At 35.2% G+C, this 18578-nt stretch overlaps 1 long non-coding RNA gene across 1 annotated transcript in view; it reads right to left on the minus strand.

Moving 5' to 3' along the window:
* The window catches only part of LOC105883106 (uncharacterized), a 620369-nt gene that overhangs the window by 49466 nt on the left and 552325 nt on the right, over positions 1-18578 (minus strand). The window contains exon 8 of the long non-coding RNA XR_012918558.1: positions 9509-9594. This is a non-coding gene — a long non-coding RNA (uncharacterized LOC105883106). The remainder of the gene's footprint in view (positions 1-9508; positions 9595-18578) is intronic.

Raw genomic sequence — 18578 nt, forward strand, 5'->3', positions numbered from 1 at the left:
ACTTGCTTGACAAATATAACTGGGCATCTTTTTCAGGATGTTGTCTCCACAGCTATTGCACTAGCTAAAATATACTGAGTACTTTCATTATGTCAGGCAAAAAAAGAAACTGAGGCACAGAGGATTTGCCCAAGGTCCTATAACCAGTAAACTATGGGTTGGGATCTGAGTTCAGGAAGTCTGGCTCCAGAGCTGGTGCTCTAAACCATTAAACAGTATTTGTATTTGTCTAGGCCTACTGCTTGTGATGCAAATGCATTTTTCCTATGTGATGAATTTTCCATGACATGAATATAACTCTAGAATGAGATCCCCTTGCTATGCAATGTGAACTATTTTGTATTTCATAAAGTCATCAGTGTTGTGTGACTAGGAAATACGAGTTTACTAAGAGTCTTAAATCAGCATGGAGGTAAATTGAAGAGGGGGAAGCAAGTATATAGGATAATTTAAAAATTACACACTGAAGGAGATATGATGGCAGTTGGATTAATAAATATCCAGTTAGTTTGATTTTTCCAGTCTTTCAGGAAAACTTCAGAGAAGTGAAAGCCTGACAGTAGTTGTCCACCCAAGGTGCGCATGAAATTGTTAAACTACAAACCCAGTTGATTAAGATGGGTTCCCTAGAGAAGTAAAAACTCTAATGAATCAAAAATTTAAAAGGTGTTAGGAAAATATGTTGAAGTAACATGACAGAAGATTTTAAGAAGTCCTCAACCAAGATGTTCTCCAAGCTTGAACCTCCTTGAGAATGAATGGTTCAGAAATTCTATCATGAAAGAGAATCATCTTGTTAAAATACAGATTTCTGGGTGCTATGCCCAGTTTTTCTGATTCAATGGGTTTGAGTTTGGCCCTGAGAATTTGCATTACTAACAATTTCCCAGGTGATGATACTACTGGTCCAGGGAAGATACTTTGACAATCACTGCTCTACAGTAATTGCTCTCAATACATATGCAATGATCAGAAAGAGTATTATCAAGATTATGCCTTTATAATTAGGAACAAAGTATATGCCAGAGACAAAGGCTGGAAATGCTAAATCCACCTGAACAATTCCTGAACAGAAAAAGAGGAAAGAAATCTACCAAAAAGCATTATCAGCTCTAGGAGCAACAAGCAACCTATCTGTTGAGGGCTGGTCAACCAAGGTAATAAAAGGACACTAAGCAGACCACAGACTTCGTAGGCTCTGACCTCCATGTCCACTTGCTCTTGACCAACATTGTCTTCAATATACCAGTGAGAGGGAACATCACCCCCATATTGACTGCATTATAGGTAAACCTACATATTAGATATAGTTAGATAAAGGTTTGGACTTTATCCTATATGCAATGGTGCGACCTAGAGATTTTCAAGCTGGAACACAACCTATTAGATCAGAATTTTAGGAAATGAAAATATATATTAATTTAGCACAACTTTTCCAGTTGAAAATGATATTCAATTCAGACTAGCTTAGGCAAAATGGGAAGCATAATATATCATCTCATAAACTGGGAGTAAGTTGGAAAATGTATTCATAGTTTTATCTACATGCTCAAAAATATTGCCAGGAATTTGCCAACTTCCCCCATTGTTCATGAGAATGTGATTTGTCAGGCTCTGGTCTATTGTCAGCCTGGACCAATCCATATGGCCTGAGGGATGAGCTACTCTCACTTTCCCTTTCTGTTAGGTAAGGTAGGCCAGTTCCACCTCAACCATGTGGGCAAAAGTGAGAGTGGGGGAAGGTAGATTCTATGGGGAATGGGGGGTGTGGGAGAAAACAAGGATTGCTACCACCACAATTCCTACAATATGTTTAACTCTCTGCTTAACCCAGTGCAGCCCATGCTGATTTGACCTTGCACCTCCTTATGACTTGTCACTTGAACTTTGCTGCTGTGCAAACTGTAGGGTGCGACCTTACTTGAGATCTACTGGTGTGCCCAAGATACAACTCCTTAGTTTCAGGTAACTGGAGGGCTGGGTTGGCCATAGCCCCAGACCCAGTCACCTTGGAACATGAACAGCCTTGTCCAGAGTCCCAATTCTCCTCTAGTTTACCCGTGGTGTTAGTCTGTTCTGACTACTATAACAAAATACCACAGACCTGGTGGCTTATCAACAACAGAAATTTATTTCTCCCAGCTCTGGTGAGTGGAGAGTCCAAGATTAAGGCACTAAAGATGCCAAGTTTGGTGAAGGCCCACTCTAAGCTGTCTTAGCTGTCTCCTGACTGTAACTTCATATGTTGGAAAGAGCAAGAGGTCTCTTTCAGGTCTCTTTTATAAGGGCACTGATTCCATCCATGAGGGCTTTACACAAAAGATCTAATTGCCTTCCAAAGACCTTACCTCCTAATCCTATCACCTTGGGAATAAAGATTTCAACATACAAATTTGGGGGATGCATAAATATTCAGACCACAGCACTCCAGTATTACATAGAAATATTATCATTTTTTTTTCATATGCCTGGACATGAAAGAACTTGGAAAACATATCTATATATAATAAAGTTAACATAAGCACATATTTTCTCATTATTCGTATAATGATCCCAGTGGAAAGAATTTCTTTGTATCTTAAAGTCAAAGTCTTGTGTATACATCTAGCAGCCTTAACTGTCCTGCTGTTACCCAAGTTAGGGAAATAATAATTCCTTTCTACAGATGTGTACTCTCACAAGGTAGAGGAGAAGAAGGGAAAATGGATACAGAGGACTTAGATAGGACACTAGGTCTCTCCCCATACTGGTACTGCCTCCCTTATCTCTACTTCAACTTGAGTGATTGAGATATGCTGCTTTTTATTTTGTATATAACCTTTGCATAGAGTCAAGGTTCAATGACTACAAAAAGCCTACAAAACACCACCTTCAGAACAGGCCTGAACAGAGGCTCCTCTGTTGTACTTATGCCAGACTTCACTACAGAAAGGCAGAAATATTCTTTCTTTGAAAAACCCAAGCTAAAGATTATATGAACTCTATACCTTTTTTATTATGAAGAATGCAGGGAATAAACTCTATGGGACCGAATTTGATGTAGTTATGGTGCAACACTTTAGTTTTAAGGACACATTTAACTAAAGCTCAGAAATCAGCTTGTCATCTCCTCCCCGGCTTATAAGAGCCTGAGAAGGGTATATCATGCACTGGTTTGAGACAAATTTGGCAAGAGTCCAGTGACAAAATATGGCATGCCAGGTTCATGCTCAGTTTTCTACAGTGATTTTTTTTTTTAAATCTCTGAATAAAAATAAAATCTAGGGGATAAAATTCATAAAAAGATAACCAGCACAGCATTTAGGAGAAATTTTAGTTTTTAAGTGTTTCATTGTGGAATCACACAAAGATGATTTTAAAAGCCAAATATGGGAGTGAGACATACAGTTCTGGGTCTTCAACAAATTCTGACAAGATTTCACACACTGTCAGAGAGGTTCTTTTCTCTTGCCCAGCTTCCCTGCAGCGGGAGAGGGGACAGAGCCAATGCCCCAACCTCCCTGCACTTGGGGAGACACTTTGACCCAATTCCAGGAGCCCAAGGGCTGTCCTTAATTAGCATTGTAATTTATATTGCACAATTATGCAAATTGGGTACATAAACAAAATTATCCTTTCAATTTGGCTTTGCTACCCGAGAAATGCAAAGCCAGTTAGAGATAAGAATAAAGAAAACAGAATACATTTGCTTTAATGCAATGCACCATTTCCTAATTTATCCATTCTTTTGTTTTACTTTTTCACCTTGAACTTGGGGTTTTTAAATTTTTCTTTTCCTCTCTTTTATTATTTCTTCCTTTTATGCTTTTTTTCCCTTTCTTTATCTATACTTGGCTCTTTTTCCTTGAGAAATTTTCCATCTCATTAATTCTCTACAGTGATTCATAACTCTTGGGCCATTCCTTTGTTGTTTGATATGACTACTATCTGCTTAGAGTTTCCTCCCCCTATTTTAGATTATCTACTTTCTACTGGCATCCTTTTCCATTTTACTCAATTTTCCTTAGTTAGTTTGACTTGCTTTTATAGTTGTGTGATTCTACTTGCCAGATATCTAGCAAATGCCCCCAGGATCCAATCTATTTTTCCAAAGAAAGCTGAAAATAAGTATGGCAAATAAGAAAGCTTGGAAGATAGATAGAAAATTTTAGAATACAAAGCCCAGTGAAATCGAAATGGAAGCCAATGCCTAGAGGCAATAGACCATATTCAAGTAGGTGTTAACCACCAGGTAATCAATCAACAAATCAGCATAAGAAAGATAACTTTCCAATGTTGGATCATATTCCAATAGAGCTAGCCCTTTTAAACAGCCTTAACAATGTATGGAAGATCTGAAAATCTGAGATATTGAAAACTAGTAGAAAATAAAACCTTCTAGATAAAGCTGGCTTTGCAAGAACAGTGGCTACCTGGCTACCATGATTGACAGCGTGTGAGGACTAACTGTTAAAGGGATTTATAACAGAGATACTTGAACAGAGTTGTAAAATGAACAGAATCGTGCATTGCTTTATCTGCCTAGAACCACAGCTCCCAAGGGAAATACTCTGTCTCATTTTGGTTGCAGCAACAGCAGTCAAATTAAAATATAACCCAGGGGTAACCTACCCAACTTGGGCAAATCATAGCACCCTCCCTCTGGCTATAACTTTTTCTACTTTGAATAGCATACAAATGCCTGGTAGGGCCTCCCATACATATTTTTAATCTCTATCTGCCTCACTGCCTCTAATTCATTTCCTACCTTTCTCCTATTTGCTTACTAGGTTCTAGCGGTCCTGGCTGTCTAATACTCTCAGCTCATTGATTTTGTACCTTTCATCCTCTCTGCCTGCTATATAGTTTTTCCTGATTTTTTGATGGCTGGTTTCTCCTCATCATTTGGGACTCTATTCAGATACCATCTCAGAGAAATATTCTCATATCTCTAATGTTGACCTTCACTACTCCACCTCATCATGTGCTACCCATTACCCTGCTTTAATTTAGTACTATTTGAAATCAGCTCATGTATTTATCTTATATATTATTTTATCAGCTCATGTATTTATCTCATGGTCTTGCCTCTCAAATGCTTATCATAAATTTTAACACATTTATTGCCTGTTTATCCTCCCTAGAATGTAATATCTTGTCTATCTGTTTCACTGCCAGATTCCCAGTACCCAAGACAGTACCAGACACATAGAGTAATCTCAAAATATTTCTGATTGCACCATCTGGGGGATGGTCAAGCTGGAAACTCAGACTTGTGGGGGCAGGGGGGGGAAAGGGCATTTATTGAAACCTTAAAATTTGTACCCCCATAATGTGCCGGAAAAAAAAATAATAAAAAAAAGGAAAAAAAGGAATGAATTAATGATTGCTATAGAATAGCTTTAGGCAATGACCTAAAGCTGGCCAGTTTTTCATCCCCACAATTTGCGGGGTTTGTGATCAAAAGTGAGTTAAGTTCATCTCTTTTTGGGTATTGGGGTGCTTGGACTAAAAGATACAAAACTCGCAGTAACTGTATTTTCCATTATATGAATGGAAGTAAGCCAGGAAAGGGTGGAGGAGGTCTGAGGGAACACGTAAGGGTGGTAGGAGTGGGTGAGGTGGTAGAAGCAGAGGTGGAGCTGAGTTTGGTCAGTGTTTATTCACTAGTTCCTGATGTTCCTAAGGTCCAGCTACATTCCTGGCTTTGGTTTCTATGAAATATCTCAGAGTCCTTTCTATAATTTTTAGGTAGATAGTGAGGGATTCGAGTCTCCTAGGGATGAAAGTGGGTGCTGTTGCCCCCTTCTTGGTCCTGCCCAACCCTAATTCTCTATACCTGGGGGAGGAGGGAGTACCCTATGAGCCTGCCAATCAGAACTTGGTGCTCCAGTTGCAAAAGAATGCAGAAGACTCTCTAGATCACAGGGCGAACCACATGGGTACCATAAAGTCCGGAAAGTGACCTAGAACCCACATGCACAGTAAGGCTCAGGTCACGCAGCTCCCCAACTGTCCAAAGCGGTTCCATGGTGACATTTAAACCACAGAGAGGTCCCTATCTGGACACCATAAAACATGACCTAGACCATAACCAAGTCTCTTTTTCTGCTGTGACGAGGGGTCTGGTTGTCATCTGTGGCGTATATATCATGCTTTGTAAAACCTATGTCTTGCTCTTGCTCTATAATCCTATCTTGCTCCCCCTCAATAAACTTCACTTCATGCTTGCCTTACTTTGGTGCATCTGGTCATTCTTTGGCCATGAGCGCACTAAGAACCGACATTCCAGACTAAAACCTGACATAAATTCTGCTTTTTCTTAAACTAATATGAATTGGGTTTCAATCCTTTGCAAGCAATAAAAATACTATAACAACATGTAACAACATTAAAACATTATGATTAAGAACTTAAAATTGGGTGCACAATTAGAGTTTAAATCAAGATTCTGCTATTTATTATCTGTATCCTATAAAACCAATTTCTTAATCTCTTCAAATTTTAGCTTTCCTATTCAAAAAAGTAAATAAATAAATAGGAGAAGAACAATAATAGAACCTACCTGATAGAACTATTGGAAAGATTAAGTGTAATATATATGCAAAGTTTTTAGGCACAATTCCTGGTATATAGTACGTTTCTAATTGAGAAATTTCAGCATTGACAGCCTGGCCCAAAGGTGAAAACCTGCTTCCAATTGGTATTTCAGACCTACCCTCATTGATGTATCTTACTTTAGTTGGCATATTCTGCATTCATGTTTATTTTAGAATATTTTCTAAACTCTTTATGATTAAGATATATTTAGGGTTGTATTTCTTGACCTTCCTCTGTGAAAATTTCCATACATCTCATTTTTGATATATCAGTTTCTATTAGATGTTCAGGGTGGGACATTCATCAATGAACAAAATACTTGCTATTAAGAAACTGGGGAAATGATGATATAGACTGATCCTCTTCTAAGTGTAGCTTGGCAAGTGCCAGGTATCTGAGTCTAGGAATAATAAAGTAAATTCACAAGATCAGATTCTGGAGGATAGATTGCCAAAGCTCACCCCTCCTGCTGCTCTTGGTAGTGGTTCTTATTGCTTATTTTAGGATGTGGGCTGTTACAATAAGGAAAAAAGAGCTGCACATGAACATGAAAGTTGGAGAGAGACTTAGACTAGATCAACCTTTGTGAGAGAGGCTTGTGATACCACTTTGCCGCTGCTCCCACAGTATAGGCCTATAGCCTAATATCTACTCTGCAAAAGTCCTGTCAATCAGCTTTGCTGTCACCACATGAATAAGCTCGATGAGCCCAACAACTGGGCATGGTGGCAGGGATGTTTGAGGAGGAGAGGCATGTCCCAGGACCAATCTAAAATTCTAGGAATCATGGATAATAAGATAAACAAATATAGCAGAGAGTAAAATTCAAGTCTGTAGTTAACTAGTATGTCCTAAAGATGTATCATATCTACCAATAGTAAAAAAAAGAGAGATTTCATAAAAGTTTTGTAATATGAAATAAAAAGTATATTAGCAGAAAATTTCTAAAACCTGTACGTAACTTAATGATAAATACTGATTTAAAAAAAATGTTGATATTTTGAATACATTTCTTTACCTGAACCAAAATTGTAATTCAGAATCTGCATAGTGGCAGAATAGAATCTCTAGTGGGCTTGCAATTCCCAGGCGAGATTTAGGAAGAGATTATAGGGAAGGAGAAAATATGCAAGAATGAAAGATTAAGTATTTTCTAATATAGTACATCAGAGTACGTTCATAGGAGATTAAAAACTGTTTTTCTGCCAAATTTTGGATGTGGATTTCAGAAAAAAGACCAGATTATGGATACTACATTTTCTGTTTATATCCAAGTTGTTGTGTGTGGAATTTTGTGATTCTTTTAATCTAGCAATAATCAGGTAAAAATGTAATTTAAACACTTTACCATAATTTTTACAAAAATATAAACTTATAAGAAGTACATTTACAACTATTTATGGACCCTATATGAAAATTTGAATGTATGAAGAGACAATGTTGTTATATAAGGTCAAATATTGTACATTGGTTATTAAAATCATCCACATATTATTGATATAAACAAAAGTATTGATGGATCATTGAGTATTATTTTAATACCCTATATGAATTATTTATTTCTTCTAGAAATTTTTAATTACCTTTATATTATTTTTTAAATCTGCTTATTGTATTTTCACATTTTTTGTTTTCTTACTCTTGCAGAATATTAAAGATGTTTTCCCTTTAAAAAAGATTTAGTTCTGTGATTTACTTGTTGATATTACAATTTCTCTAATTCAACTAAATTTGTTTTCCTTTTGTTCCTAACTTTTGTCTTTGCTTTATTATAGTCCACTTAAATTTCTGAGATAAAGAATTGATTTCTTTATATTTCAGTTTAATATACTAAATGTTAAAGCCTATGAGTTTGTCTCTGAGAACAGCTTTGGTAATATATCAGTGTTAAAATATGGTACTGTAATGTTAGTAAGTTCCTAAATAGCCTACAGTTATGTCTTGAGTTTCTCATTTGTCCCAACAGTTCCTTCTCTATTTCTATTTATTAAGGATATTATGGGGTTACAAACATTTTGGTTATATGTAACGCTGTTTGTCCTATCCAAGACATTACAAGGGTATCTCTCCCTCATACAGTGTGTTCAGCTTCCATTAGTTGTGGGTTCATCCCCTCCCCCTCCACTGACTGGCACCCAGCGAGTATTACTACCATGTGAGCACCTTAGTGTTGGTCAGTTGGTACCAATTTGATGGTGAGTACATGTGGTATGTGTTTTTCCATCCTTGTGATACCTCACTTGGAAGGATGGGCTCAATCTCTGTCCCAACAGTTCTTAAGGGAAATGGTTTGCTTATTTAAGTGTCACTTTTGTTTTGTTGTCTTTTAAAAATATTTTGGGGAGTATTTTTATGAAACATTTATTTTTAGTACTATTAAATTGTGACCACATGTGATTTCTGTTGACTTTGTTATTGTTGTTGTTCTTAACTAATACTGGTTTATTTTTATAAATAAACTATAGATCCTTGAAACAAATGTATAGTTTCTGTTTGTAGGGCATAAGACTTTATAAATATTCATTGTTAACTTTTCCTTTTATTTCCTTAGTTATTTAAATTATATTATTCTTCTTTGGTGATTTGTTAGTAATACATAATGTTTATATTTTATATTTATTTTATATGTTCCTTTAAAATATCTGCATACATTCTTTATACTTTATACTGTGTCATTATCAAAGCCAAGAATGAGGCAGCATAGATGGTCCCTTCCAGATAAGATGCAAATGTTGATATACCTTTCCTTCTATACCCCTTCTATTCCACCTCTTATCATCCACATTCCCTTTCTAATTTTTGTCAATATAATATATATATTAATACCAAATCATTATTGGTTTTTAAATCCTTTTATGGACATTTAAGTCGTTTACTTTGCCAGTGATTTTTCATAGTTTTATTCTTTCTAAACACTATATAAACTTACCTTTATGTTTGTTCATCACTGTGTTCCTATCGCTTGCCCAGTGCCTGGTATGTCATATGCTCTCTGGAATTCTGGTTAGGGAACCACTGCAGAAGAACAGGAGAAAGAAAATAAGAACAAAAAACAAGTGAAACTGTAACTCCTGTGGTAAGTATTGCATCAGTAAGCACATGATACCACCGAAGATATTACCTTCAAGGTTATGATAAATCTATAGAGTGGATTTCATCAGGATAATCCCATCTCTGCATGGTCAAAACCCCATAAATACCCACTAATTGGAACAAAGACTTTACTATATGGTCATATGGTCATATTCTTGGGATGTGAGATGCATAAACTAAGTTCATTGCTATTAGCTCTTTTAATAAATTCACCTATAAATACTGTAAACAAACTCAGCTGCATGTTGTAGTCACATGGGAAGCTTTTTAAAAGATCTCAATGACCTGAGTACTCACCAGACCAATTAAATCCAATTTTCTCTGGTTGAGACCCAGGCAACAGTATTTTCTAACGCTTCTCATGGAAGTGCAGAGTGTAGCCAAGCCTAAGAACACAGGAAAGCGAATGGAGTCTAAACCTTGAATCTAGTTATACGTTATACGTGTGGATATAATTCAATATAAGAAAGATCCTTTTTGGATACCTAAAAAATGATCCTGGGAAACATAGTTTTCTTTGGGGCTAAGATAAACACATACGAATGATACAAAATCACCTGTGTATCATTGTCTCCTCATTTGCGACACGCGGACAAATGGAGTGTCCAGCTCTGTTTTGGAGTGAGGGTGGATACAATAAGAATTAGTGAGATAGCTCAGTTAAAATCAGCATGAAAAACAGATGATAACCTTATGTTTCAAAATTAAAACCATTGGTTTGGGCTCTCTTCTGCAGGAAAATTTGAAGTTATATCTTTAATATTGGGGTCCTGTAATCTTTGTCCTTATTTTTAGGCATGATTATTACACATATGTTTCCAGATTTTATGGAGCCTAAAACATTTCAGTTCAGAAAAGGGAATGGATTACCTAATTTTGAAGTTTCCCTCAATAGAGCCAAAAAATTATTCACTCAGGAAATGCCCTTTGAATACCATTGTTACTATAACAATCATAATGCTTGATTTGGGTTAAGAAACAGATAAAAAACAAAACCAAATAAACTGAAGTCATATGTGAAATTTTGGTGGCATTTTATTATTAGCATCTTCCTAAACACATTATTAGGTGGTAAATTAGCAAAACCATCCAATCTTTGGTTAACATTGCTACACAATGAAGAGAGCCAATTAGTTATTTTATATATATATGATAACAAACAATCTTGGTTTCATTGCTTTTTTTAATTTAAAATTTTTTGAGCAGAATCAATTAATTTACTAAACACACTCAGAGCTCTTAGGAAAGAGATAATGCGTACAGATAAGAATAAGCTAAATTAGCTTTGCAGAGCTGAAACCTCTAATTATTTTTGGCGTCTTCCTTGCTAGGTAAATTATGAAACTGGTAATATCTATTCATTTTATTATTTGTGGTGTTGTTTCTAAACATGTTGTTATAAATACGCCTAATGCTTGGCAGATAGTCTTAATTTAGATTTCTTTGTAAAAAATTCTAGATTTCTAAAGATGACTAGCTTGATTGAAAATACCAAGTAGAATAGGATCCTTGGGTTTTCATCTTACAGAAAAATAATCAAGAAGACAATGTGAGTTAAGTGTCTTATTTAGTGATTTTCACAGAGTCCAGTGGTTCCCAAGTGGTGGACCTGGACCAGCCATATGAGCGTCCCTTGGGAATTTTAGAAATGCAAATTCTCAGGCTCTACCCAGCCTTACTGAACAGAGACTCTGAGGTTGGAGTCAAGCAACCTTTGTTTTAATAAGCCCTCTCTATGATTTTATTACTCTAAAGTTTGAGAAACTCTTACACAGTAGAGGTACTTAAAAGAAAACACTTGTTTTATTATGTTATTTATCTGTATTAAAAGATATTAATATTTGGTGTGGAATTTCATTTTTATCTCCAGCAGAAATAATCAGGGTACCTACCATCCTATTATGTTTTTCCATTACATGTCAAAGATGCATAACTGGTTTGCAACATCTTTCAACATACAGTTAAGTGATCATTAATTCCTTACATTTGCTTTCAAAAATTCTTTCAAGCAGCAGAGTGTTAGATTTCACATGCACTTTACTTACCTCATTGAGATAATGTTACTGTAATGATCTCACTTATATGTTGCATAATTAGATCTAATATCTCTCTAATGAGATACACCATGTTATTTGGAACCAGCTGTTCTATCATGGATAGCAAAGGACATTGCTCACTAAATTTTCCAAAGCACTCAAAAATAATAAAAGTGGCCATTTTGGAAAATTATTTTTATTTCCTTTCTTTAAGGATCTAGTTCTTTTTGAATTGATATTAATATTTACAATAGCTCAAAAAACTAAGCGAGTCAGCTGGCTTTGGCAGGAAACATAGTGTGTAAAAATTGCTAAGCTAGGAGAATAAAGACTCTCAGTTATTACAATAAAAGAGCAAATTAAGGCTATAGACCAGTTTGCTCTAACATCCCTGCATTTGTACATTTATAGCATATGTAAAGTTTTTATAGTTTGAGAAATCTTTTCCATATGAATATATTCATTTATTAAAAAGAGTTGCAAGTAGTCTTAAGAATGTGATAGTCATGTTTTCAGTAACTGCTAATGTATATTCAATAAATATGAAACAGAAGTAAGTCAGTGTATATGTATATGTGTGTGTGTGTGTGTGTGTGTGTGGCTTGCTTCATGGGTTATTCACTCATAAAAATATTCATGTGCATTTTTAACATAGATAAATGAATACATAATAGACCTATGTAGATATACAAAGTGAGCTGTGTGGAGGCATAGCCACTAGTTTACATTCAATAGTATTCTCATCTCCCTGCTCAATGTAAATACATAAGTATTTATCTAAACTGTATTTGCTTGTTAATGAAACCAGAGCATGCAGCATTTTACGAAAGTGTGGTGAATTAATGGATAAGATTACTTCACCTCCCTCCAGCCTGAATCTCTACAGAAGAGGAAATTAAGGGAGACAAACTGAACTGTGATGCTCCAGGACTCCCTTGAATCTGCCTGTCACCATTTTTAAGCCGGCTCAAGGCCTCGGGGGAGTCTGGCTGTTCTAGCCTTCCTCAGCCAGCCAGACGGTAACGGTCCACTGCTTTTATTCATTACCCTGAATGTAATGCACTAAATTTAACAAGTAACACACTCAGCGGGAATTTATTGGCCTTTTGCAGCATGATTGCAAGGTAGGATATGGATATGGATTCCAATTACTGTTGACACCCAGATAAGAAGAACAAAGCCTGTATATAATTATTAATCAAAGTTGATATTTGGGGGGAAATGAAAATAAATAAATAAATATCTCGATACTGTGTGAAACCAGCACTCCCAGGTTTAAAGAACTCTCCCTGGTTACACAATAGCATAACAACTAAATATAGCAATAATAAAATAGCAACACATAAAGGCAAAGTGCTCCTATAAAGCAATAATTTTCACAAGAAAATAGAAGCATGCAGCAGTTGTTTAGTAGAGGGAAGGCTAACAAATTCCAAACAGAGACTCATGTGTAATATGTAAATAAATGGTCAAATAAACAGTAATCTCTAAAAAAGGATTTAACATTTTAATTAGAAAAAAATAATCCATGTAATATTGTTATTCCAGAAGGTAATTATATACAGATTTATTAAAATGTGGTGGAAGTGATTTTTTAAAAATATGTTATTATGTTTTCATATGTACAGTGCTGGAGTTACCTGATCATGACAATTATTGTTGGCATATAGATATTTATGATGAACCTCAAAGTCCTCTGATTGCAATAGGAAAGTAGGAGGAGCCAGAATGGTTAACTCACTTCAGGCAAGGGTTTGCTGTTGTTATTGTTTGTTTTATTTATAAAGTCCATAAAAGCATAATAAATGTAAAGGCATAGGCGAGAGAGCATTATTTTATTTTATACCACTTTATGTGTATGAAAAATGTTGAAGAATATGTCATATGAAAACGAAATGAGAACATCACCTCTACATGGTTAACCCAAATGACCAATTTAAATTATTGAAAAAAGGTGCATCTCTAGTAAAGGCTTGAGCCCTCACATTACACAGAGTCATATCCTGGTTTTAATAATTACCAGCTTTCTGACCTTGAGCCATTAATTTAATCTCTCTTAGACTATTTCCTCTAGTATAAAAGAGGGACAATTACAGGAGCTGCCTGCATTGTCACACTAAAATAAAATAATTTCAGTAAATTACTTAATATAGTGCTGGGTACAAAGTAAATACTCAACAAATATTAGCAATTTTATGTTATTTCGTATTATTTTAACCTACCCAATATTAAAATTCATTAAACCAGGAAGCAAATTTCATCCTAACCTTTCTTTCATATCTAGATATGCTTCATTATAAGTTTGAGTTCAAATAATTTAATGAAAGGAAAGGATATTTTATCTCCTACTGGATTAGTTTGGACTTGAGAGTCATAGTTTTATAGTACAGTCTTGTCACATAACTATGTAAAGCTAAATTGTATCTCCAATACTCAGCATGTCTAATGTCTAACAGTGGTCTGCCGATACCTGCCTCTGAGGCTGTGTGGGGAAATTGGAGAAAATGTGCATGTATAAGTATGTCCTTGAAACTCAGCACATGGCCTGACACCATCCAAATATGGAGATATGTATTATTAGAGATCTATAGAGAGATCCTTGTGTTTAATAATCAGTGCAATTTCTCCATGTATCTATCATTCCCATTATGCAGCAAGCAAAATGAAGGATGAAACATGCTAATTGGTCTTTTCAAGACCTCAAGGTTAATAAAAAGGTAGAGCAATAGCCTCACTCATCCTAGGTCAAAGTAAGTGACCACAAGCCAGTGTCCTTTATAATTCAGTAACTTCCCTCAGTAGGTAAGAAGATAAAAGTGGATAACTGAAAAAATGTGTATGTGTGTGTGTGTTTGTGTGTTTATATATGTATAAGAGGCATACGTGCTTTATAGTGATAATCGGCACACAGTTTGCGTTTTAAACAGAGTAGGTAAATGAAAATCATCTATGTTATGCCATGGTTTTCTCTGCATTTCCCAAAAATGTCATGGAGTTTACCTAATTTAGGCCTTACATATTTGGAATACTGAGATAAAATTATCTATAGGGGTATAAAAGAGGACTTTTATGACAATGTCACCTACTAGTGTTTTGGGGGGCTCAGTCTTCAAAAGGCCCATAAACCCAAAGGAAGCAATTAAATAATATGCATTCTGTTAAATTTAGGGAATCCCAGCATAAAAATGACACGATTATTTAAACTAAACAATTTAGTTTCAATTAACCAAAGCTAACCAATTAGTTAGTTAGTTTAACCAAAACCAACAAATAGTATCATATTATACATATGAGTCTTTTTTTTTTTTTTTTTTTTGAGTTCTGTCATTATACCAGAACAGTTTTTATTTCATGGTACATAGAATCCTCATGTAAAAACTGTTCATGTAACTTAACAATTAGAGACCAAGTGTTCTGAATCAGAGAAACATGAATAATATATGATATTTTTAAAAATTAGAGAAATTAAACAAAATAGTACCTTAAGTAAATCATAAGTAAATGTGTACATTGAAGGAAATTCACTCATTCAGTCAGTCATTCTTTGGTGATTTGTTAAGTGCTTCCTCTTGGCTAGTTTGGCTAGCCCTGAGGATACAACACGAAATCAGATAGATGAGGTCACTGGCATTATAGGTGCTTAGATTCTATTAGTGAAGAAAGATATGAAATAATCATATAATTACAATTTTAATGAGGGTGTTGGCTGCAATGGAAGCCTATTAATAAATGAGAATTTAAACCTTCTCTTGGGGAGGGGATCAGAAGGGTCTCATTTCTCTCAACCGTCACACCAACCCAGTGAGATGAGTACTGCTACAATCACTTCATTTACAGGAAAGAAAACTGAGGGGAAAAAAGGCATTAAATACCTTAACAAATCATATAGCCAGTAAGGGGTAGACCCAAGATCCAAAACCGGTCTGTCTGGTTTTAGATTCTTCTCTTAGCCATTAAGCTATAGTTCGTGCCATTTATGAGAGGATAATGAGAACACACTTCAGATAGAAGTAAGGCACCTAGGAAGAACCTGAGGTGGAGAAGAACTTGATACTCTAGACTAGGACAGGACTGCTTGCCAGAAATGTGAGAAATTGCATATGTAATTTTATTTCCTAGTAGCCACATCAAAAATAAAAAAAGTAAAAAGAAATGGGTAGGTACAGCCACTCTGGAAAACAATCTGGCAGTCTTATGAAACTAAACATGCAGTTATCCTATGGCACAGCAACTGGACTCTTGAGCATTTACCCCAGATAAATGAAAACTTATGTTCACATTAAAACCTGTACAGGAATGATTATGGCAGCTTTATTTATAATAGCCAAAGCTGGAACAAACCCAGGTGTTCTTCAATGGGTGAATAGTTAAATATTAACTATGGTATAACCAAACCATGAAATATTCAGCAAATAAGAAAAATGAACTACTGATTTTATATACATATACATGTATGTATACCAATAGCTTGGATCAACAACTTGGATAAATAACTTGGATGAATCTTCAGAGAATTATGCTAAGGGGAAAAAAGCAATCACAAAAGGATACATACTGTATGATTTCATTTACATAACATTCTTCAAATGATAAAATTATAGAAATGGAGAACAGACTAGTTAGTGGTTGCTAAGGCTCAGAGCTAGGAACAGGGATGGGGCACAGGAAGGAGATGTGGTTGGTTATGAAAGGGCAATCTAAGGGATCTCTGTGATGAAGGAACAGTTCTGTATTTTCATGTGGTGGTGGATACATCAACCCACACACACTGTAAAACTGTGAAGAACTAAGTGCATATACACAATCACACATATACAAATAAATACAATTAAAATTGGGGTAATATGTGTAAGATTGCATCACTGTCTATATCCTATTAGCAACAGTGTGACTATAGATTTGCAAGATATCATTATTGGGAAAAATAGATAAAAGGTACACAAGATTTTTATGTATTATCTCTTACAATTACATGTGAATCTAGAATTATCTCAAGACAAAAATGTTAATTACAAGAAAAAAAACAGTTGAAATTTATTTTATCATAATTAACCCAATATATCCAAAATATTTTTATTGTAACATATTAAACAATATAAAAATTATTGATTCATTTTACATGTTTTTGTACAGTTTAATTGGACTAGCCACATTCCACGTTCTCAAAAGCCACGTGTGGCTAGTGACTACCATATTGGACAATGCAGGTGCAGAGAAGCAAAAAGATAAGAGGTGAGGCAGAGGCTGAAGGGTAGGCACAGGTCAGGTAATAAAATGTAGAGTCTTTGTAATGGCCCAACAAGGCCTGATATTATAGCATTCTCCCACCGCTTTCTCTCTTGCTCATTCTCCTTCAGCCACACTGGATTTGTTGCAGTTCCTGGAAAATGCCAAGCGTGCTCCAACCTCAGGAACCTTGCTCTTGCTGTTGTCTCTTCCTGGAACGCTCAACCCCGCATCTATCTCTCTGATGTGCTCCCACACCAGGAATTGTCTCTGCTCAGATGGCTGTCACAAGGTCTTTCCTGATCTACTTATACGAAATAGCAAATGCCATCCTTTTCCAGCCCCTCTATCATCCATTATCCTGCTTTCATTTTCTCTATACTACATGTGCCATCTGACATTCTCTGTATTTTCTCACTTGTTTATTTGTCAGGTTACCATAGGGGGCAGGGATTTTGCTTTATTCAAGATGTATTTCCCAGAGCCTAGAACAGTTCCTGGCACACAGAATACATTCAATGAATATTTACTGAATCAATTGCTTGATGAATAAATGAATTATGCTTAATTCCGTCACAGTTCTCAAATGAACTATCTCAAATAAAATCTATACATATTTTCCTTGAAATCAAAAACTGACAAGATGAATTTTAAAAATTGGGTAAATTATCCTGAGTTTTTAAAGTACAAAGCACAGAAGCAATCTCTTTGCATTCCAATGAAATCAACAGCTATTTTTAATACAGAGATTAAAATTTTGGCTAATTTTTTAAAAATATTGCTGCAGAGTCCTTTTATTTCTGATATAAGATAATTTTGTTTAGATTTTATTTCTGTATTCATGATTAATTTTTTTATACCCTGTTGCTAAATTCACTTTTTTACCAAGTAAATTCATTGAGAAATTCTGAAAAAAGATACTGTTCCCAATATACCATGAAAGCCCTCCTAAGACTTTGGGCCTCTAGAGATATATTAGTTTCTTGGAAATGCATTCTTCTAGGAGCCTCAATCAAAATTATTTTCTTTTAGACTTCTACTGTTGCACCAGTTTTGTGCCAGAATTTAACACCTATTCCTGTCTACTTATATCAAAGATATTTATAAAAATGTCCTCATTCTAGGAAGGTAGAAACTGTCTTTTTCTCTATCAGTCACTAGTATAATACTTTGTACTTCTCAGTTGCATTTAAATATTTGATGAATTCAATTGAATTCTGTTTTTTAAACAATGTATTCATACATACTCAATAGGCAAGCATTGCTTGTGATACCTCTCAAACACAAATTCAGACTGTCCAGTATTTGTCCCAGAAAATAACTAATATTTATTAAGCTTCTATGATGCATTAAAAATTTTATATGCAATCTCATTTAGTCTCCTTAAAATATGAAGTAGACATTATTAGAAACACTCTACCTAGGAGTAACTAGAAGCTCACAAAGAATATATAAAGTTTCCAAGGTTTAATGGCTGTTGAATGTCTGGATACTCCAAGTATGCTGACCCCAAAGTCCAAAGTATTATTTCACAAATCCTAATATGGATCCAATACTTTAATATAGAAATAGCTTCTGGGGACAAGCAATAGGAGGTATATGTTTTATAAGAGGAAATTAAAAAGTTAGAGATTATCTAGATAA

Source organism: Microcebus murinus, chromosome 1 (assembly GCF_040939455.1).
Source record: "Microcebus murinus isolate Inina chromosome 1, M.murinus_Inina_mat1.0, whole genome shotgun sequence".
NCBI lineage: Eukaryota > Metazoa > Chordata > Mammalia > Primates > Cheirogaleidae > Microcebus > Microcebus murinus.